The following is a 24,003-nucleotide window of genomic DNA, read 5'->3' as shown; positions in this document are numbered from 1 at the left end:
AATAGCTGGACCTCTGTTGAATTAGGTCAGTCACTTTAAAAGGGTTGAATATTTATTCAGTCACTTATTTTTTATTACATGTTTTTGTTTGATTGAAAAAAACTTTATAGTAATCTGTTCTGAATATGATGGATGTATAAAATCAGTAAACAGGTAGAATTGTAATTGGTTATAGCTATAATTGTGTTTTTGTAATAATAGTATTTTCTGTCAAAAACACTGTTCTTGCTACTTTCTTGGCTGGTGACCTCGATGCAAAAGCTTCATTATCTTGATTAAACATTTACCTGAAAAAATATGATAATTTGAGGGTGAGGATCAAGGATAACAGAACCGTGATTATTTTTGTACTTCGTGAGACTTCAACAACTGAAAAGGTTATAGCATTGTTTATTGGGCTCATTCCTTTATTTGAAAATGCATTTGAATCTAGAGCTGATTGAAGTCAAGCTCTAATGGAGCACAATTAAAGACAATAAAGGATGATGCTAGATGTTCACAGAGAAAAAATACAATAGTGATTTCAGTGATTTAATTAGAACAACCTTGGTAAAGCAAAAAGAAACTAAACTGCATAAACAATAAATCAATTTCATAGCAAGGCATGTTTTGAAGAATTTAAGTCAAAAGAAATCAGACAGGTCTTCAGACAGGATTCATTGGATATCTTTTTGTAAAGCATAAACTATTCAACATAACAACTCTAAAAATGTTAAAGGTTATGACTCTGTGCTGAATGAGAGCAATGATGTGCCAGCTCATCCGAAGGGTCAGGAGACTGAGCAGAGGATGAGATCTGAGATGAAACCTTACACTGGTCCATGCAGCGCTTTAAAAATAAATAAAAGAAGCCTAAGATCAATTCTGTCTCAAAAGCAGCAAGTATAGAAAGGCCAGAGGAGATCTGATTTCTCCTCTTGGTACCATTTAGAAGTTTGCTGCTGCTTTTTGAACAAGCTGCAGAAGACACAGGTCTGACCAACTTATTTGTAGATGGAGAGAACTACAACAGATGAGGAGAGAGGGAGAAAAGCAACTATCATAGAGTTTTCTGACATTTCAACTGTTAGGTGGCTTTCACACTAGGGGCCTGGTCCTGGATCTGTGTGCACTTGAGCCCAAAGTCCAGTTCGTTTGGGTAGTGTGAATGCAAACGAACCGCGCCCGGGCACCAGGCCCGGGCCCACTTGGGGAGGTGGTCTTGGGCGTGATTCAAGTGGACTTGAATGTGAATGCAGCTGCGCTAAGGTACTGGACAGAGCGTTGTATCAGCTTTATGACATCATGGTTAAAATCAAATTTTTTTTCCACAGCGTGGCAGTTTGTTCACATTTTACCTCAATAAAGGGTGGAAATCATCAAAATCCAGCCAATAAACGGTCTGTTGTGACTCACTTTACAGATGAACACAAGTTGGAGTCAGTGAGAGGAGGTGCAAAGGCAATAAAAGTTTCCTGTCACCTCAAAAACCGCTGTATCTGCGCAGCGTGAGTCCATTTAATCAGGTGCTGTAGTAGATGTGCAGATACGAAGAGCGAAGTTGCTGGCATCTTTAAAGCGATTTTAATCATCCATGGCTGCAGGATGGACTTGTTGCCAGGTCAAAACAAAAATAATCTTCGCTCAGGTCATGACCCCAGTAGTTGCTATGGTAGCTTCTTCTTCTTTCTCCTCCTTTGTGGGGTTGTAAACCAGCTACGTGCATACCGCCACCTGCTGTTTCAGACTGAGTAAAGACGCAAGTGCGCCCTAGCAGTTTGATGTTGCTAGTGTGAAAGCCAGAGCAGTTGAGAGAGTTACGTCAACTCTGTAGACGCCAAAGGGTCAATTATTTAACAGCAATGGCGGATCATGGGAGCCCTTGATAGTTCCAAACAATGCAACCATGGCAATAGGATTCCTATGGCGAAGGTATGTGTCTCGCATTTATTGAAGGTCAGTTTACAGGTAGGAAGCTACAGTTGACATTATAATGATGACTATTACAAACATATTTGAATCAAATTAACGATGTAATTTAAAGTGTGATAGCTTGTCAATTTCAAACAAAATATTAGTTTTAATGTTACGTTGGCAAAGACTTGTGGCTAATGCCGACAGTTAACTATCTTACCTTTGCTATTGCTGAACTATGATTGAAATTACCCTCAATAACTTAGCTAGTAGGATATTGGAGGACTTTTTGTAGCCTTCCGGAAGTCTTGTTTAATTAAGGACAATTAGGCAATGTAATGTTATTCTAACAATGGGTGCTAATATGCTAATACTAACGTTAGTTTTGTTTTGTCCTAAGTGAAGTGTTAACTTCTTAGTTTGATGGGTGTTTGTGGTTATTCAGCAATTTTAACCCCCAAATATGAACCCCACACTATGCCTCAGAAGAGGTAAATAGATGATGTTGCTAATAATTGCCTTTTGAAGTTTGCTTTGGCTAAATCTCCACATTTTTATATGTGAAGTAAGCGTTTTGATAATAATAGTCATAGTTTGTTGCAATTCAAGTTTTTTTAAATGTTAGGTATAAGGTAGTGTAAGATGATGTGATACCTTGTTTAGCTATTATTTGGCATTAGATAGTAGTAGTAGTCTAACGTTACCTTAAATATGTTGTCTTTTGCAGCTCCTCAGTGTTCATCTGGCAGCTAGAGGCTTCAGCCTGCACATAGGAGATATTGCCCTGGAGGACCTACACAGTATTCAAAATACTGCTTTTTCCAATCACTGTTAAACTGCCAAAGCTTAATTTTTGTTAATATTTTACTGACTAGACTTCTTCTGACCTTGCAAGATCCAAAGAAGACAGCCAGCCTTTACTTCTCCCTTGCTCTTGGAAGACTGGATGCAACAAGAGGCTTCACAGCAGCTATGAAGATAGTCTCCCAGTATGGAAACTGAGTGGAACACTTTGCTTTGTTAATAATTCCAGATTTTCATGGTTTTGTTTTTCCTTTTTAAATCAGAGGGTGTCATGTAAAATTCCCTCTGTGACATACTGGGTGCCTACACAGGTGTTGAACACTGGTCTGTTTCTTGTTACATCTCACATCTTTGATGACTACTCTTTTGCATTAGGTCTGTAGGGTTAATCTGGAAACAATAGGATTGAATAAATTCAAGATAATTTAAGAAATCGTGTAAGCCATTGTTTTATTGCTTAATTTTTGTTGAATATTAAAAATTATGGATAAGTAGTCAACTAGTATAAAATAACACGACGCCGTGGGTTGGTTTTCCTCCTATCCTCCCAAATTGTTTCAGTCACCAGCTGTCACTTTCATATTTTTATATACGTACATACAGAAGATAGATACGATTCTGATTTTATCCCCCTCCACAACAGCATATTGCAACTTGGAGTATCTTGCAACAGCTATTGTGTATGGATTACAGATTGATCACTTAGATATTTTATACTTCACAAGACAGAGTTTCCTACATGCTTTAAGTTAAAAAAGCTAAGTTACAACATAGAAATTGTGTTATCTGAACATGTTTTCCTACTCAGGAGTATCACACAGGCTTCTTCTTTCTTCGTCTGAAATGTTAAAACAAAACAAGTCAGTAATTTTCAAAATCACCCACATTGACATTATAAACAAGGAAATTTAGTAACGTTACTGTGTCAAGCAATGTTTGCTAGTCAAGAACGTAAGTAAAGCCAGCTAGTTTACTGTCCACATTCTTCCTTTTCAGAGGAAATTTCAGCAATTGTAAAAGCATTATCACAATAATAATGTTCCTACACATGCACATAGAATATGTGTCACGTTGGAATATATCTATATCTATATATGACTGTAAAAAACAGAAAATATTGGTAAGTAGTTTGCAGTAATTGTGGCTAAGCAGTTCATTTAAATGACCTGCCAAGCTTTGTTTGGAACTATTCGGCTGCTACATGGACCATGTGACCCTCTAGCCTTCTGACCCTTCAATGACGTAACTCTCTCTTTCCATGGCTCTGGTGAAAGCAAGCCGGGGTGAGGGGGGGGAGCGTGCCGTAGCACGGGTTGAAACAACTGGGCCTAATGTGAAAGCACCCTTAGAAAGACTACCTTAGCTCTTCAAATCCTGAATGCATTTAAATGAGGGGAGTAATTCATATTTACAGGCAATTAGAAGGTAAAATCACCCAAGGATGATACTGCACAGCAAGCAGATAGGATTATAAAATATTTGGGAGTATCAAACTGTGTTGAAAGGCTCTTAAGGAAAGCATTTAGCTCAAATCATCTTTCTTTGCCCTTTACTGCTAGTTTAGTGTTCCTGGACGCTATTAAAATCCATAGACTATTTATATCTGAAATGTTTTATGAAATACTGGGTTGTGCTGTATCATCAGAGCCTTTGTAATCAGGGAATAATGAATATGACAAGCCCCATCCTTTGATGCTTTAATACTGTGACATACTGTCAGGAAAATTAAAGAAATCTAGAGTGACAGTGCAAAGACGCTCAAAACGAACACAAGTCTTTGCACCGAAACAGATTCAATATTCGAAACTTCAGCACACCTAAAGTATCCGTACACAAGCATCAATATTCACACAAGCATGGACACACACACCCACACACGATGCAATCAGTGGTGCCAAGACAAACATCTCACTCCTGCTGACACCCAACACACACACACACAAACACAGCACCAAGACCGAAGATGTCTCTCCACCGCTGTCACGCTGTCAAACCGTCAAGAAGAGACAGAGGAAGACGGACAGGCAGGACGAGAGAAAATCAAGTGTGTTACACAGAGTGGGAGAGAAATGCAAAGACTTCTTCCGGAGATAAAAATGACAGGCACAACAACAGTCTGTGATTTTCTGAAGGCAGTTCAGTCATGCTCAGTGTTTGATGTTTTGATGCTTTACAAGGAGACACTGAAAAAGCAGCCGGCCTTATGGTCCCAACACAGGCTATAGCGGGTAGGATAGTCCCTTTGCTTTAAGACCGAATCACCAACTTCAACCTACCCAGTTAAGTTTCTAACAGGGAGCAGGTTAAACTATGAAAAAGACTGAAACTTATACTGATGACCTCTTTATGACCTACAAAAGCATATGAGGCCACCGGGAAGATGATCAAGTATTACTATGCAATTATTTTTATTGCATTCAACAACTGAGCTGGGTCAGTGTTGGATGAGGCACTTTAAGTCTAGGGGTGCCTTTCTTTACACCTTCACTGAAAAGATTCAGTACGCTTACATGCTTAGTAAAGTCAAGCAACAGTTATGGCTCAGTTTGGCAAATTAATTGATCTACTGTCCTTGTCCCGAGGTGGGTTGCACGAAGTAAGTGTTCCAGTTTCCAAAACTGGTTTATTGACTGGAGCATGTCCAACTCTGCTACAGTAGGTGGCAATACAGCCTTTCTCAGCTGGTTACCACTAGGAATGTGCATGGTTAAATGGTTAGATAGTTAAATTTGTGTATCAAATTAGCTGGCACAAGATTTACAAGTTGGTTTAACTAATTACCAATCTTCTTTTGTAAACATGGGCTTGAAATCCAGGTCTAATGCTCTTTAAAACTGTAATGAAGCCTCCTGCCACTAGAAGCCGCTGAAGCTTCAGTTAATGGCCACTACCTTCCTGTCAGAGCTTCACATTGCACTTCCCTGGACGTAAATATGAGAAACTCAGTGGTAGCCTAGTGGTTAGCGTGTAGTAGGAACAGAGCAGTGTGACTGTTTTTTGAAGAAGAAAATAGAAATAAAGTGGTAGCTAGGCTGTCAAGGGTTGTGCTCATGTACTAAGGTGGAAAGTGGCCACATTTCAAAGCACAATATTAATCTGCAAAAAGGAACGAAGGCTGGGGGTTTAGAGTTGATCAGGCTTACATCATACCCCTTCACACAGTGACCCTTTAATGAATTTGACTTTTTTCTAAGCACTTTCAACACTTTAGACTAGTTTGTTAAATGCAATTTCAAAAAGCATTTAGCTGAATAAGAAAATTGGCACCTGGGAACATCCTCATTTACAACAGACCCTCATTCAGTTGTCTTTGCCAATGACTTAGCAATCAGCTAAGCTCACGAGTCCGTGTTCACATCTTTGTAACTACCCCTGTAGTTTCAAGTTTAACTTCCTACAGAGGTATGTCAAGCTGATACTGACTTCGCCAAATTTCCTGATCTGTGTGTTCACAAAAAAGCACCTGAGCAAAATAACACCTATGGACTTTTATGGTAAAGAACATGTTAGAAATAACATGTATTTCATTGATTTAACTTAGCTTTGGGAGCGGTGCCGATGAGCTACAGTGTTTATAGCTGCTTCTTTGACCTCATAATTAGGACTTAAGAAAAGCTAGTCATGAGTTAAAACACTCCTTTAAAATTGTTTAAGCTTTTATAGAACAAACCAATGCAGCATTGGGCTTAAGATGTAACTAAGTAGAACACTGCAGCTCATAGTTTGTGTTAACGCCCCAGACAGAGACGAGCGAGCATACTCACTCTATGTTGCTGTTTATCATAGACATCAAACTTGGAGAGAACACACATTTACCTCATTGCTCAGCTTGACTGCACTGGCACAAAATGATGCAAATCTAATGACAACTTCAGAGCAGACAGAGCCCTTCCCTGACAGGAACATGCAGTGAACACCCAGTCCAATCTGGTCCAATCAAGGTGTTTACATTTTTGACCTCTCGGCCAGGTTCCTTTAGTAAAAGAGATCTCAATCTCAGTAGGTCTTTATCTGGATAAATAAAGGTTACAAAAAGAGAAAAATCAATCTCAAATCTGGTATCTAGTCCAACTTACAGACACTGAGGGAGATGTTTGACACTTGAAGAGCGCACAAGCATGTACAGGACTGAATCGGAGGAGAAGATTTGCTGATATGTCTAGGTAAAGAAATAGTTAATTCCTCCTTGTAACTATAAAGGGGGATACAGGATAGGGCAATGGATCAAGAATACCTGATCTCACGTGGCTCATTTGCATTTAAAACAGCTGCAGCACCCTCTCTTATCATTTATCACTCTGGGAACACAACAACTCTCTACATGGTATCGAACTATTTCATTCAAATCCTTTACATAAACGATTGCTTCTGCAGACTTTCATGCTTGTTTTCTTTTTTTAATTTTTCAGTGAATTTGTTGTTTGTCCAGATAATCCATTTAAATTTGGAGTATGTGAGAGCTTGTTCTTTTACTGCAAGAGGGAGCCAACTTGTACCACTTAAAATCTGTCTCCTTATTTTCTGTTTTCAAGTGTTATTCAAGTGTTGGATTGATGCAATCCAGCCTGTCTAGCCCTCCAGCTCATGTTTTCATTCAAACCAGGTGTCCAGTGAGCTCATCACATTTCTTGTCCAGATCGCATCCATCTAGATCTTCAGCTAGGCTTAATGTTCCTGGATTCCTCACCACCAGTACAGTCTAGACCTCACAGCGGTTGACATAAAAATGAAGCTCATAACCTGATTAACTTTATGAAATTATGTCATGATGGGGTTAAGGTGTATTTTGTCTACTTTTCCTCTTCTAGAGTCGATCATGCTACAAATGCTTGACACCAGAATAGTATCTTATTAAGAAAGTAAGAGAAATGCAGCACAATTGTTCTTTCTTACACCCCTGATGATTCTTTCTGCCACTTCTGTAGATTCTTTGAGTGAATAGTTTCAGATTGTTGCCAGTGAGGAGGCTGTCAGCAGATGGATGCTCAACAAGTAAACATTTGATCAGAGCTAGGTTTGAGCTCCCCACCTGTTTTGTCTGGTACATATTCTCAAAGAGACACATACTGTAGCTCTTCCCATCCAAATGTTTTTTGAAACCCACTGATTTTTAAAGTTAACAACATGAAAAGGAAGGAAGCTCAGCTACAGGAGTGTTCATGTGAAATTACTTTGGCTGTAAAAACTTTTATTTAGATATCTGATGGTAAAGAAATAATTCAGCACAACACAAACAGAACAAGAAGATCCACTTCAGGCTTTTTACTACACACCACTGACCAGGGACATCTTCAGTTTAGCTGTTGTACAGGGAGTAGTGTTGTATGTTCAGACAGTACAGATGTGAGGATATCACCATTCTCATCTCTGCACTTAAAAAGGAGATCCAGGCTCGAACTAAAAGAACAAAAACAGAACAAGAAAGTCAAAAATGATGTGATCACTTTGTAAATATATTCTGACCTACTGTATGGTAAGCAAATCAAACTGCGACTCCCCCACTCAGGTAATCATTTTACTCTGCCAAAGTGAGTTCAGGGAACAAGACTAATGTACTAATCAGAGCACCATGTTTTTGATGCAGGAAATAATCCAATACAGCATCAAGTAAATGTCACCATCATTTCCTCTTATGTTGCATGCAATGTTGTTTAATTAACAGAATGCTTTATGCTATATTCCTTACTAAAATCTTGTTTAACTTGTAGTCTATCTCACAGTAGCTATGATATATGTTTAATCCTTATTCATGTTATTGAAAAGGCACAATTTGTTGTTATTTTTATGATTGGGGGTGGTGTTGAAGTCTGACTGGTTACTCCTGTTGCCACTCCAAAATTCTAAACCATGGTTAGCTACTGGCCCTCTCAGAAGCAGGATTTAGGTCAAAATGAATGGCACATCCCTTTGTGTTGGCCCATGTTCAGGGTTTTTTTCTGCATATTAAATTACTAGGTGGATGCCTCCAAAAAAATTTAGTCCTGCCTCCAGTGCCCAAAGCTGTGGCATCATGAAAACTATTATTTTCTGACAGGCATTGCACCAGGTGGATGTCATTTTGAACTGAAATTGCAGTATTACACCAATGTGGTAGCGAAGTATCAGCAACAGTGCACAAAGAGTCACTGCCAAAACTGAGAGTTTCCGAAATTTCCAAGATTTTATTCTATACAGCAGATGCACCGGACGAGCACAGCGCAGACAAACGCTGTGCTCGCTGTGGGCTGTGTGTGCGTGAACTAAAGATACTAAAGATGCATGTGTGAGCATCAGACAAACAAACTAGAGGAGACTTTAACAAAAGACGGGGCTTTTTCTGCATTTCTCCCTCCACTCAATACAACAGGATCGGCTAGGAAAGCGTACTGCCCCTATATGTCCATGCACTTCCACCGTTTCTGTCCATCTTTTGTGCAGTCTAATTAGCATGATATGTAAATTTAATATCCTTTTCTTAAATTATGAAACCTCAGTGTGAGCATGTGATTCCAAACACTGACCTTCAATCAGACGTATTACTTTACAGGAGAAATACTTCAGTATTAGTGTTTAGCAATCAAAACTTGTTGCACCTGCAAAACCGTTTAATGACACAGAGAGGGAAAGATGTGAGGAAACAGCTGAAATAAACAGTGAGAGTATGTATTTGTCAGGTATTTCATATTCCTACAGTCAGCAGCCGCAGGAAACATCAGTGTCTGTGATTTTTATTTATCAAAAGCTATGTTAGACAAATAAGGATAAACAATGTTAATCCTTTTAGAATGTGAATCTAACACAGAAATGAAAACCACATATTATTCAAAAAGATAATCTAATATGATAGAAAATTAAAAGATGGTTCAATAAATATAAAAAACAAATCCAGCATAGGTTCTGGAATTGTTTGCTCCTCTGTCCTGATGTAACTCAGTTTACTTGAGTGTGAAAACAGTCCTTGGCAGTAATACTGTGTAACCCGGTAAATTTGGAGATAGTATGATGGTATTAAAAAATTATTACCGCCTAATCCTACTGGACAGGGTGATGTAATTTCTACTTGTGGTGAAAAAAAAACAATCACAAAACAAAGAAGTGTGCATCAGGCTATGGGCTGTATTGCAACAGCCTGCTTTTGTTTTTCCTTTCAATGGTGCACATTTCTTTTAGTACTTAATTCAGTGATCATCAAGTCTAATGTAAAGACTTTTTTTATTAATCTCATATTATCTCTTGTCATTTTGTCTTATTGAAAGCATACCAATCTCATAGAAATCCGACATGCAAATGGTCACAGAGCAGGATGAGAAGATAATTTAATGTCTATGAATCCTAAATATATTCATCAGAAACATATATGGTTTTAACTGTTCTATACAAACAGCTTTTCTGTGAAAATGAAGGGAATCCCTGTTTACCAATGTATTGCATTAACAGGGTATGTGTTGTGTTTATTTTGTTTCACTAATATGTCACACAGTATGTAGGAACAGCACACTGTTGGAGGCTGACACAGACAATTGATCTCTGTATCCATTCAGGGCTTTAAAACACAAATTGCACATTTAGGCATAATAAATTATGATATTATCATAATAAATAATTGAATTAGACCTATGTTTTAATCAAGGTTTTCTCTGGTGCAAAATAACCCTTGGTTCATGGTGTTCAGCAGTATATAATTAAATAATTTTGCAGCATTCCCACCCAAAAATTACAGCGGACTGCAGTCAGTCGTCCGCAGAGTTTCTGAGGTGAGGTTGAGGCCCCCAGCAGAGCTTCTGCAGCCAGCAAGGGCAGTCTTAATGAATAGCGAGATACATGATAAATGTGGCCATATGGTGGAGCCGGCTGGCCAAGCCAGGGGTGCTAGCTAGCTCTGCTAAACACACACACACACACTCTCACAGATCATCTTTTGCTCTCTCTTTTCCTTCCTTAGCCAAAAAAGAAGAGTCATCAAACTGCACAGCCCGAGACAGCAGCGGGTAGGGGTTAATGACCTCCAGGTCCTTTGGAGGGATGGAGTGTTATGGCGTGCTGTGAAATCATCACCGCACTTCCTGTCAAAAAGTTTCACAGAAGTTGGAGTGAGGACACAAACTAACTGCGCATGAGTCACAGTGTCACTCAACAGCGGTGACTTTTTAATTACAGGCATTGTATGTGCCAGAGTGCAGAAATGCAGGAAGTCTTTTTAATTTATATTTGCCCCTCTGGTGATTTCCTCTCTCTCTCTCTCTCTCTCTCTCTCTCTCTCTCTCTCTGTCTGTGAGTATGTGTGGATGTGTGGGGCTTAACTGAATCAAGCAGATGAAGCCATATGCTGTCTGTCATACTTTGTATCCAGTCATTTTCTTGTTTCGCCTCTGCTGTACACAATACCTCTCTCTCTGATTACTATTCAACACACATACTCCACATGTCCATATACTGTAGCTACAGATACACACACTACACACATAATCACTAACTAGCCCACAGACAAAAACACACAAACTTTATCCACACATACACATACTCCAGCACACAGTGAACAAGCCATTGTTCTCTCTTCATAGCAGATGCTATCTCTCTCTAATTGGCTCAGCAAAAACAAAGGAAGGGCCTTGGATGCCCTGCCGCAGCTACGCTCATTCAGTCTACAGGGATGCCTTCTGCTGTACAAACACATATACGCAAGGCCTTGAATATAGCTGACCCTGTGTTGTCTAAAGAAGGACAGTCCTTGATTACAAGGCACAGTTTCAGGGTCTGTATTAATTCAGTAAACCAGCGCTTTTCTTCAGTTTTGAAGCATAAAATAACAAAAGGCCCCTGTGGGTTGCCAAGAAGGCTTTTGCAGAGGTACGTCTCTACTGAGTGCCTCACAAAATGCACAAATATGCGATACAATCTTCGGTTCAGCCATTTTCTCATCAAGTGTTTGTCAAAATCCAGGCTGAAAAAAACAGTGTACTCCCATCTCCAACAAAAGTTTATGACAACATTCCTCTCAGTGCAGCTTGACAAGCATTTGATGGGCAATAAGTCTTCACCACATCATGGCAATCTACCGCTGTCAAACTTCCCCAGTGTTTGGAAACAGAGAGAGAGAAAAATACTGGAGTTATGTCGACTGTAGGTGTAATTTGTGCTGCTGCAGTTTAGTTCAGCAGTGTGAAACAACTCAGAGACAGCAGCGTGATGTATGACCGTACTGCTGGCATCACTGCACCTAACTTTAACTGCAGCAGTGCAGTTGTAGTTGATGGGGTGTTATATTGCAGAGAAAGGATCATAGATGGTTCACTGGGACCCCGACACCCAAATATGTCTCCCAGCTGATTAATTACAGGTAAACATCGTGCCAGGAGTGAAAGGTGAGTATACTCTGTATATAATCCACACTCATTTCAGAATTAAATCTAGGGTTTGTAGGATAGTAAAACACAATTTCATTGGAAGAATGCAATCAGCCTCTCTACTTCTCTAAAGTGAATTTTAAATGTCATTGAATGTGTCATTGGCATTCATTCTAATCATTTAAAAAGGGGAACTGAGGAAAATAACAAAGAATTAGCACCCTCTTCTGGTGGAAACTGATCATAACATGCTGTAGTTTCATCCATGTGGATTTATGGGCAACAGATGTTTTTATCAAGAAACAGACATGAGATGATCAGAGAACCACAACTTTAATCACAAACCAGAAAATACTACCCAGTGAAGCAGAGTCAATCTGTTGTAAGGAGCTGTGAAGAAGTGGTGAGTGTCGCTTTCACTGTTTGAAGAGGTTCAAAGTCCTGAAAGTGTCGGAAATGATTAAGAGCCAAGAGACTGATTAATCATTTCCAAAGAAACAGGGAGCACTCGACTTTTCCTGGTCCAGTCTTTTCCCATCAATGTCTAATTACATGGGCAGTATTATAAATTATTCATGCAGCACTTTAGGACAAAAACATGACAATCATCACAACCAGTCTGCAACTTCTGTCATCACTAACAGTAATTCAGCATCTGCTGAAAGCTCTTCTAGCACTTTTACCTTCCACTTGGCCTGATTATACAATGCATGTGTTTATGTAAGAAGTGTGAGTATGTGCCAGCATTAAAATCATCCCCAAACTATTTATTATTACTCTGAAAAAGGATTTCTGACTTGCTATAGCTTCAAGTGAGTATCTTCTTTGATTTCAGATGTCTTTGGGTTCTTCTGACTGCTGTAGCTTGAAGCCAAATGTAAATGTAAATAGATTTTTCAAGTGACCATTATTTCTCTAATATGTTGTCATAGAGCTCATGCTTGCGAACACATCCGGAGTGTTCCAAACAAGCACTTCATTTGGGCACTGAACTAGCACATGCATAATAATGACCCTATTTGCATATATTATGTCAGACTGTTTAGTATGTTAATGCTCAGTAAACTTCTGGGCTTAATCGCTCAGCAGACATTCTAATTGGGAGTTTGTTAATTATTTACATTGATGCAGCGACACTTGTTAATCTACTGGCAGGTCTTGTTTGTTCACTCCAGAACAACAGCAGCTTACTTTCCCTCTTTACACGGGGCATTACATGACCAGGCGTGGCTTTTATTTTTGCGTTTAGATTTAGATTTATTAGCAATGTGTTTAGAAAAACAGTCAACTATTATTATTATGCAATCAAGTGCAGCAAAGTAATGAACTTGACATGTTTGTGAGGCTATAAAATAAAATAATTCTGATGACACTGAAGAACTGAAGTGTTTTTGTTCTCTTCAAGATTATAGTTGAAAATCTTAATAATTGTATAAACAATTATACGGACATTTCTGCTGATATATCACCTGTATATGAAAATGTACAGTCATACCATTAAGTTGATGGAGTTTTAAGCAGAACCAACAGACTGAGTTTTTTTTTCCCCTTTTTATCCACATTCCTTTGAATTTGCTGGAAAAAGTAAGTGAACCCTGGATATAAAAACTGGTTGAACCTCCTTTGGCAGCAATCAGCTTGACCAAGAGTTTCTAGTAGCTGCTGATCAGTCCTACAATGTTCAGAAGAAATTTTGGACCATTCGTTCTTACAGAACTGCTTCAGCTCACCCATTTTCATAGGCTGTCTGGTGTGAATGGCTCTCTTAAGCTCATTCCACAGCATCTTTGTTGGAATCAGGTCTGGACTCTGACTAAGCCACTCCAAAAGGTGGACTTTCTTGTTTTAAGGCCATGCTGTGGTAGATTTACTTTGATATTTAGGGTCATTGTCCTGCTGCATCATCCAAATTCTTCTGAGCTTCAGCTGGCGAACAGCAACCCTGACAATATCCTGTAAGATACCTTGATAAACTGGGAATTTATTTTCCCCTCCTTGATGGCGAGTGGCCCAGGCCCTGAGGCAGCAAAGCAGACCCAAATCATGACGTCCCCTCCACCATACTTCACTGTGGGGATGTTTTCATGTCAGTACGTGGTACTCTATCAACACCACACGCTGTGCTGCATGTTTTTTCTAAATAGTTCACCCTTAGTATCAGTACACAAAACATTTTCTTGGTAGTGCTGTGGAGTGTCAAGGTGCTCCTTGGCAAACTTCGGACGAGAAGTGATGTTTATTTTGGAAAGTAGCAGCTTCCTCTGCGGAGTCCTACCATAGACACCTGTTCAATCTTTTGCATATGGCTGACTCATGATCACAGATGTTGACTTGTACCAATGATTCCTTTAAGCCTTTAGCCGTAACTCTAGGCTTTTTTTTTCCACCTCTGAGCATTCTGTGTCGTGCCCTTAGAGTCAACCCGGCCAGGCGCCAACTTCTAGGGAGAGTAGCCACAGTGCATCGTTTCCATTTGTGTACAATTTATTTGTCCAATACCTAAAGTCTTTGAGATGCCTTTGTAACCCCTTCCAGTCTTACGCAATTCAAGTCTTGATTGAAAGTCTTCTGAGATCTCTTTTTAGGAGGCATGGTTCACATCAGCTAAGTCTTCCTGTGAAGAGCAAACTCAAAAAGTTTGAGTGTTTTTAGTCACAATAGCTCTATACATGGCTCTAATCTCCTTTCCTTGATTGGACTTCAGGTGTGCTAACTCCTGACTCAAATGAGCTCTTTGTTGAGTCAGCCTGAAGCTTGTTTCAGACTGAACGTGTGGCATATCTTGGCCACGACACGACTGGATTTTCAGTTTGTTTGCATGTCAACACGTCTGGGCTTTCAGACTACCTGTAGTCCACTGTAGACTGGAGTCACTTGTGTGCGAGTTTATCGAGGAAAAGCTTATAAAGAAGAACCAAGTGGCAACCTCCGGTCCTCAAAAATGAATCCAATGTGGAAGTGGAAAAATTGCAGTACTGTGATTGTCCACTTGCGGCTGTTTGCAAGAACACTGGAAGTCCCATACACAACACACGTTAAAAGCAGTTTTATACACTCGAAATAAACTGGTTTACAGCCTGGTTCAAAAAAACAAAACATGTCTTGTAAGCTAATGTCTTCATGTCCTCTGTATGTGGGGGTGAATTTTTTTGTGCCACAATCGTTTCGATTATGAGGAAAAACCTGCGCACTGATTGTTGCGTCTCATTTGAATAACAGACAGCTTCACAGGCAGAAGCTACCTTTCTATCAACCAGAATGCTAGCTAGCTAGCTGACAAGGAGCCAAGTCAGTGGGCGGGCTGTTAGGTTAATCCAAAGTTCGGTTGAGACAGTGATTTCAATATGGAAGCCGCCACGGATTGGCTTCAAAAGCTAATTGAGTCCGCTTATTGTAAGCAGATGGCTGACATCACACAGGCTTTGTCCTATTCTTTTTACAGTTTATGAGAAGAACAGGGCTTCTACAGCAGGGAGGTGAGGCCAACACACAGTAAACCCACGCCTGGTGTGAGAGCCGCAATGGCAGGAGCCGGAGTGAACACGAGCAGCAAAACACACAGCCAGTCTGGAACGACTTGAGGGTTCACTTAGTTTTTCCAGCAGCTCTGTGAATGTTTAAAGGCTTTGTTCAATAAAGACAAGAAATCTTACAATTGTTCCGTTTGGTGTTAGGTTAAGCACATTATGTTTGTCTATACTCATGACTTAGATGTAGATCAGATCACATGTGATGACCAGTTAACATAGAAAACTAGATCATTTCAAAGAGTTCTCATATTTTTTCTTGCCACTGTAGATGAGCTTGAAAACAATTACATACCAGACAACAGCAAAAAAAAAAAGAAAAAAAAAAAAAGAAACCCAGAAAAAAAAAATTATATTGTGGAGTGAGAAAGAGTAACACATTCAAAACTTGGATTAATAGATTAATTATAAACATTACCAGGCTGGACTTCAGGTAATTCAAACATATGGCTCTAAGATTTCTTACAGTTCTTCAGATGGCAAAGTATCTCTTCTTCTTATTTACTTTTTGATTATTCTTCTTCAGTCCAACTGCACTGAAAAGCTTTCAGAGGCCAAGATGATCTACATTATAGGACAAATAGAAAGGACAGCGAGTGGTCCAAAAGCTTAGTGTAATCAAAGAGAGAGCCATGTCTAACCTACAGTGTGTTGTATACAATTTGATTTTGCAGATGTGTGTGCCCCACACTTTATGAAAAGGCAACAGCTCTGAATATAATGAAACAGACAAAACTGAGGTGAATATATTCCCCTTATGCACAACTTTGCAACTGCAGAATATACTGTGTTCGGTTAGTCTGTACTAGAAGAAAGGCAATAAAAAGTGCAAACACAAAACTCATGACAACACTCATAAATACAACACTTGAAGTAAATTGTGTATTTCAATTCTAAAATGCTAAACTCTACAACTCTTCCAAAAATATCTGAATACAAAATTCTGAACAAAAGCAACAATAATCTAACAACATCCTACAAAAACTCCAAGAATCAAGCTCAACATCAGTCTTCTTTACTGTCTATAAAACAAAGTGTCACACTGCTCTGTTGTAAAAAAGCTCAACATGTCAATTGTTATCCTGACTCCATTATTTGTCATGTGTTGACTCTCTGTCTGCCACCGTTACGTTTGTCAGTTGCTTGACTTTGCTGACCTTGTGCCATGAAACCACTGAAGTAGCCATCAGTCATGTGTCGCCCCGACGTCCTCCTGCACTGGCATCCTGTGAACTCAGCCCCCCCAGGTCCTCCCGGCTGGCTGTGCACTTGAACCTCATGCCATCAATGACCAAGGTCTCTCCGTCCTGCTCGATGCTGGCCTGACATTCCTGCAAGATCTGTCACAACAACACATCATGCACACTAGACCATGCTGTGCACGGCATGCCTGAGCACATAAAATAATAACAAGGTCACTTGTACATCTATCATTGTTAAAAACGACCCTGTGCCACATGGGCAATAAAGAGAGGGATGGGTACTGGGGTCTATGTGTCTCTATGTGTTTGTGTGTTCCTGCATGTATACAGATAGAAATACAATATAAAGATAACCCTCCCTCCCATGTAAACTTTTTTGTAAGCATGGTTCCAGACCTTTTAATGAGATATGTCTGAAATCATGTGGAAGAAAAGGAGGTTTCATTATCAGAAAGAACTTGATAAATCACTGCCTTTGGTGATGGGACTGAGGTTAGGAGTGCAATCTAAGTGAGCCGAAGCCAGAATCCACAGAAGTATGGTGACAAGTGAGGATTAAATCAGCACAGCTATCAAGATTGTTGTAAATCAGCTGCTGGACAATAACAGCTCCTAAATCAAAGCACCAGACATTTGAGGCATGTTGTTCTTTAAAGTTAATATATTTATCTCCTCTCTCTGACCAAATGTTTTGGAAAAAAAATATTTGTAGGCCCTTCTGGTACTTCACAAAATAGGTCTGGAGGATTTAATGCTAGCTGTTTATCCTGTCCTCATTCCCAAAAAAAACAAAAGAAAACTGAGATGCTCAGCTTGGTGTGCAGTGAGAATTAATTAAAAAAAAAAAAAAAGTTAATCTGGCTTGATGTCAACTGACAACTTCTTTGATGGCAATTCAGTTTACATCTCTAGCAAGTGTTCTGCAGCTGAGAGGGCAAATGAATTGTGTTGCTATGCAACTGTAGGGAACTGGTGTAACCTGAGCACTTGTGACCTCAGTATTGAGTGAATGTAATAGTCCTATCTGCTTCATTGTGTGCTTTAAAAACAGGATGAAATGAATTACACTGACACACCTCTATGGCTGATCTAAAACATAAGAGCTGCAGTGTCAGCAGGGAAAAGGGACAAATCTCATACAACCATTGCAGTAACTAAGTTATGGTTTAGAATAAAAAAATGCACTATAACAATACTAATTGTACTTGTATCCATGCAGTTTCTACGACAATTATGCAGTAGAAATTCACAGAAAACAAATGCTTTACTCAACATATTCTACAAAGAAAATAAAAATGATGAATAAATCTAAATTCTGTGATTTTTTGCACATTACTAATTTTTGCCATATCTCATTTGTTTGTGCATACAGACAATGGTTCCCTGTAATTAATCATCATAAGTAAACATTTTTATTGTGTTGTTCATCCTTAGCACTCTTTGAAATAGATTATAGATTTCAGTAACAATGAGTCAAAATATAAACTGTTCTTGTTTTCTGTTATATTCATTCTGCCTGTCCCCCTATCATTCATCTGACATGTGTGGGAGAAATCAAATGTCTCATTCTGCTTGTGAAAGCTTTGAAACATGATGTTTTATGGTGAATATTGCTGGAACTGTGATGAACTGTTGTTCAAAACTTTCACAATGCACTGTGGGATAAAATGAGTGCACCATATAGGGTATAACAATACTTACTCAGATTTTGGACACCACATAAAATAGTGTATGCACTACATATTGTATTATATAGTGAATAGGGTGTGATTTGGGACACAGCTCATGTGGATTCACAGCCTGTTGCATACCATTCTTCTCTGGTTGGGCAGCTGTGATGATTTGGATAAGTCTTGCAGCTCCTCTATCTCTTTCAACAGCAGCTGAGCCTTTAAAAGCACTGTAATGACACAAAATATCCAGCAGTAGTCCTCATCGCTATTATTCGCAAGAATTTTTCAAGCAATTCCTCTCCTAAAGTGTTGCACCACCACCACCAAGGATTCACTTGTGAGACAATGAGTTTTTTAGTCCTGAAAATATTATTTTATAACTCAATGAAAAGCTTGAGAAGTGTACTTGCACTCATGGGTCTTTAAGGTAGAGACCTCAGGCTTCTCAGGTTTACAGGACATGTTTTGGTAGCCCTCTCTTGATCTGTGACAAGAAGATATCAGAGTGTAAGACTGGCCAATCACAAATTATGACAGATAACAGCCTGAGCCTAAGCATACTCAAAAAATATTTCTGATACTGTTCTTTGTATTATTTTACAGCTGCATGATGCTGCTCTCTCTTTATTTAAGCAGGGAGGTGAAGTTGGAGGCATGTCTGCAGTCTGGTGATATTTTAACATAAATTAGGATGAAAAAAAGTAAAGCAGCCTGCAAGCTATGTAAGTACTTGTACATATTCTACAAAAAAGGTATCAGCACATCCCTATGCACAAATAAATATATCAATTAAATCAAAATTATTGCCCATTGAGAAATGGGAGAATAAAAGTATTTACAAAGAGCATTAAGGACCTGGCTTAAGTAAAAAAAAAAAAAAAAATCTAGTTTAAAAAGACTGTTATCCCTGCATATATTTCATTGTTCAACTTCCCAGTAACAACTCAGTACCTTAAGTAAACCTAAAATAAAATGCTTTTCACTTTTACTTGAGTAGATTTATTAGCTAGTAATTTTACTACCACTTAAAAGTGCTGCACAATTAATCTAATCACAGTTGCTATGTCAGGCTATGCAAAAATATAATCATATAAAAGGCTGCAATTATTTTTGTATTAAGTAGAACTTGAAAGGTTTACAAAAATGCCTGCAGAAAGAACTTTAAGTTTACAATAGTGCCACTATTGCCCTTTTTTCAAGCAAGGAAACACTTTTATTTGGAAAGTATTAATTATCCTGAAAGCAGAACTGTAAAAACTTGAGTTGAGGAAAACACACTTCAGCACTTTCAATTATTCTCTACATTGTGGTTGATAACCAAGCAAGTAGACTCACACTACTGGTCATGTATTAAAACCCTTCATGACCTACCATAGAAAGAAAAAACAAAAATAGAAGAAATTGTGCTCAAACTGCAAAAAGACAGCATGTTTATAAAAAATAAACTATTTACAGTAGTGCAATCAAATCTCTAAGTGTGCCAGATACTCTTGAGCATGCATGTTTGCAGAAGACCATGTTGAAACAGTATGAAGTGTGGCGCGTGATCTGCAAGAAAACAACACGACACAAACATCATCATACGTCATCACATACACGTAAAGTAGGAAGTGTTATGAAAGGCAGTGGTCATTGTTTTTGATTTGTGTGTTTTTTCGACATTTCTGCCAAAGAAGGAAGGATATTTCTGGAAGGAAACAGCACTCTGGGACACACTGAATGTGTGATAGTGTTACTCCACCAGTTTTATGTGCAAAAAGAATTATTGCTCTTTCTCATTTGGTTGCAATTCTACCTGCGGTTAGAAATACATATGCAATGGGAGCGCCAGCACTCACACAGGTTTTAAAGGGCTACATCATAAATGCAGTCACAAAATGCATTATTGTCTAGTCTGATCGCACACTTTTACACAATGTTCAGCACCACTACTTTAACCAAAGTAACTGTACTTTTACTTGAGTTCAACTCAACTTAACTCAACTTCATTTATAAAGCACTTTAAAACAACCACAGCCAAAACAAAGTGCTGTACATAAATAGACAACACAATGCAGGGATAAAACAATTAAAACAATGAATAGGGGCGCGCACCAGTCAAGTGGTTAAGGCGCGCACCGTGTACGCAGGCGACCCAGGTTCGAATCCAGCCCGTGGCACTATTTCCTGCATGTCTCTCCCTGTTTCTGACTCTATCCACTGTCATTCTCTAATAAAGGCATGAAAAAGCCCAAAACTAAATCTTAAAAAAAAAAAAAAAACAATGAATAGGTATAAATACTAAAATAATTGTTTCATTGTTTTTAAGAACAATAAAACAATAACTAAAGACAAACCATAAGACACTAAAACAGGAACAGAGTCTTATGTGGGGTTGAAGGCCAAGGAATAAAAATGGGTTTTAAGACGAGTTTTGAAAATGGACAGCAAGGAGGCTTGTCTAATGTGGGAGGGAAGCTCGTTCCACAATTTGGGAGCAGGGATAGAAAAAGTTCTATCCCCTCTGAGCTTCCATTTTGACCTTGGTATCTCCAGGAGCAGCAGATCAGCTGACCTGAGACACCAAGCAGGAGCGTAGGGGTGAAGGAGCTCAGAGAGGTAAGACAGGGCCAGACCATTTAAAGATTTAAAAACAAATAAAGAATCTTAAAATGGACTCTAAAGTGCACAGGCATCCAGTGGAGGGAGGCCAGGATGGGAGTAATGTGCTCCTTCTTTCATACTGCGTTTTGCACCAACTGGAGACGTGAGAGGGAGGACTGACTGACTCCAAAATAAAGTGCATTACAGTAATCCAGCTGAGATGTAATAAAGGCATGGATTACTGTTTCAAAGAGCTGTTGTGAGAGGAAAGGCTTCACCTTTGCCAGCAGCTAATCTGAAAAAAGCTGGACTTCACTACAGAGCTAATTTGCCAATCCAACTGAAAATCACTGTCCATCTTGAAACCTAAGTTTGAGACTGTTGGCTTTAGATAATCAGCCAAAGGGCCTAAGTCAACAGGAGGGGCTGCACAAGGGCCACTGGGACCAAACACCATCACTTCTGTTTTTTCTCATTTAAAATTTAAAAAGTTCAAAGCCATCCAGGCTTTGATGTCTTCAAGACATGCCAGGAGTGATGTGAGGGAGAAAGTATTTTTCTTTCTCAGCAGCACATATATCTGACTGTCATGCTTTCTCAGGATGGAGCTCAGGGGTAGTAAATACAAAGAGAAAAGCAGGGGCCCTAAAATCGACCCCTGTGGAACCCCATACAGCAGTAGAGAAGTGCTGGACTCTGAATTTCCAAAGCTCACACTCATACTTCTGTCAGCCAGATACGATTTGAACCACTCCAGTGCAGTACCACAGATACCCACTAGGTGGCGTAGCCGAGCCACTAGGGTATTGTGGTCCACAGTGACAAAGGCTGCAGTTAGGTCCAACAGGACGAGAATTAAATTGGCACCAGAGTCATTTGCCAGGAGGATGTCCTTAAAAACTCTTAATAAAGCTGACTCAGTGCTATGAAGAGTTTTAAAGCCGAATTGAAAGACTTCATGCTCATCCAGAAACGACTTCAACTGAACATGAACAACTTTCTCCAAAATTTTTGAAATAAAAGGGAGCTTGGAAATAGGCCTAAAATTGGCCAGCATGCTGCGATCAAGGCCAGGTTTCTTAAGTAGAGGCTGCACCACTGCATGTTTAAAACTTAGGGGAACAACACCAGAAGAAAGACTGCTGTTTATGATAGCCAGAACCGACTGCCCTATACTAGGGAAAACCTCTTTAAAAGGCTAGGAGAGACAGCATCACAGGGAGAACCTGATGGCTTAACATGGCCAACCAGATCTTCTAAAAATGACAGAGACACAGGCTCAAACTTATCAAGAGCTGCAGAGCAAGGAACAGGGTCAGAGGGGTCAGATGCAAGAGCTGAGATGAGAGACCTTCCAGTAGCACCCTTATCAATAAAAAAGTGCAGGAAATTATTGCACATTTCAGGAGATACCTCCAAGATGACAGGCTGTGGGGCATTTAGAACAGTGTCAGTAGTTTTAAATAACACACAGGGGTTCAGCAGTCTTGTACTTGTTCCTCCCTCTGGTTATTGCACATTATGGAAATATCATATTCACTGTAGAGACCCTTGGGTATCAAAACTACTCTACACTTTAAGTAAACTTTGAATGATCTACTTTTTTCTTATACTTAGGTAGATTCATAGACCAGTACTTTTACTTCTACTTAAGTAAATTTCAACCAAAGCATCTTTACTTTTTCTTGAGTACAACAGTCTTTTACTTATGATTGTAGCTCACAGACGTCTTAAGCTGAAAGGCACCAGTTAACACTGTCACTGAATACACTAAAACAAAAGGGCTTGCAATACTTTGAATACAGTTGTCTTTTACCAAAAAACTTAAATAAGCATGATTGATAGCCATCATTATCCCTGTTTATTAATTTAAGAAAATATAATTAAACCAGGCAGCCTACATGCAGGCATCAGTTTATTTTTCAACAGGGCTGGCTAAAACGGATTTCCTACCTTTTGTTCGACATGCGTTTAACATTTAACAACATTTATAGTACTGTATGAAAACGTTTTCTTACTTGTGAAACGATATTCCCAGTAGTTAAGTTTTTGTACTTCTTACATTCAGAAACACCACAACTATACATTCAGGCCTTTTTCTCGTCACCCTCTGTGCACTGTTAGGCACATGAAGTGCTAGACAATAGAAAATACTATGCTCTTTATCATGCCACTAGATATACTCACAAGCTAGGAGCTAGCTTATCAGCGCTAGCTAATGGAGCTAACTGCGTGTAAGACTATGGTGTAAGGCAACTAGCCAAACTAGTATCACTAATGTACCTGACAGTTTAACTGTAAGTGAAATTGACGTTATAATGTTTTTTTTAAGTATATTAAAAGCTTAGGTTCAAGTTGACAGTAAGTTAACAACATTTGCAAAGTATACGAAAGGTAATAGGTACAACTTACATTGATTTAGATGTAACCATTTATTTTATTTTTTTTTTTTACAAAACTTTATTCAACATTTTATCTTCAAATACAGACAAGTATTCGGTGTGATCATGTAAATACATGAATAAATAAACATAACTGAGGGTGATTAGATCTGTTCCAAGAGTCTCACAATATAGATATACTGTTCTGTTAGTTTATACGTTTTATGTATTGTAATGAGTTAAAAATCCATGAAGTGCATTCTCTCTAAATTGATGAAAATGAAATTTTTATGTAGTATCATTAAATGAATATAAGTTTAATGCTATATTTATCATTCATGATGATATTTTTGCATTCAAACAATGCTGTATTTAGTGTTCACCAAATTATACAAGCAACGTACCAATACAGTCTTTGATTCCAAAAGTATGTATGTGCACAATGGTTAAAAAAAAAAGTATTAACGGTTCAGCTTCATCATTAAAGACAGTACATTAAGTACATTAAGTACTTCATGGCAGTAGTTTTGACACAATTTGTCTTAGTTTTATAACCGTTTCATTTCCTGCCTAAAAAGAGCAAAAGTTAATGGTTTGCCGCAGGTTTTGTCTCGATC

At 38.8% G+C, this 24,003-nt stretch overlaps 1 long non-coding RNA gene across 2 annotated transcripts; it reads right to left on the bottom strand.

The window, feature by feature from the left end:
- Positions 1–7,883: 7,883 nt before the first annotated feature.
- Positions 7,884–23,441, bottom strand: LOC121513563. 2 transcript variants are annotated; one of them, XR_005992219.1, is made up of 5 exons: positions 23,418–23,441; positions 18,829–18,906; positions 18,561–18,649; positions 16,705–16,887; positions 7,884–8,094 (listed from the first exon to the last, which is right to left on the bottom strand). It is a non-coding gene; the product is annotated as an uncharacterized LOC121513563 (long non-coding RNA). The 2 variants fall into 2 exon arrangements; XR_005992218.1 differs by lacking the exon at positions 23,418–23,441 and adding an exon at positions 23,024–23,182.
- Between the last annotated feature and the right edge of the window lie 562 nt (positions 23,442–24,003).

The sequence above is a fragment of the Cheilinus undulatus genome, linkage group 8, assembly GCF_018320785.1.
Source record: "Cheilinus undulatus linkage group 8, ASM1832078v1, whole genome shotgun sequence".
Classification (NCBI taxonomy): Eukaryota; Metazoa; Chordata; class Actinopteri; order Labriformes; family Labridae; genus Cheilinus; species Cheilinus undulatus.
Note: the sequence above shows the minus strand (reverse complement) of the source record. Positions and strands in the feature narration are given on the sequence as shown.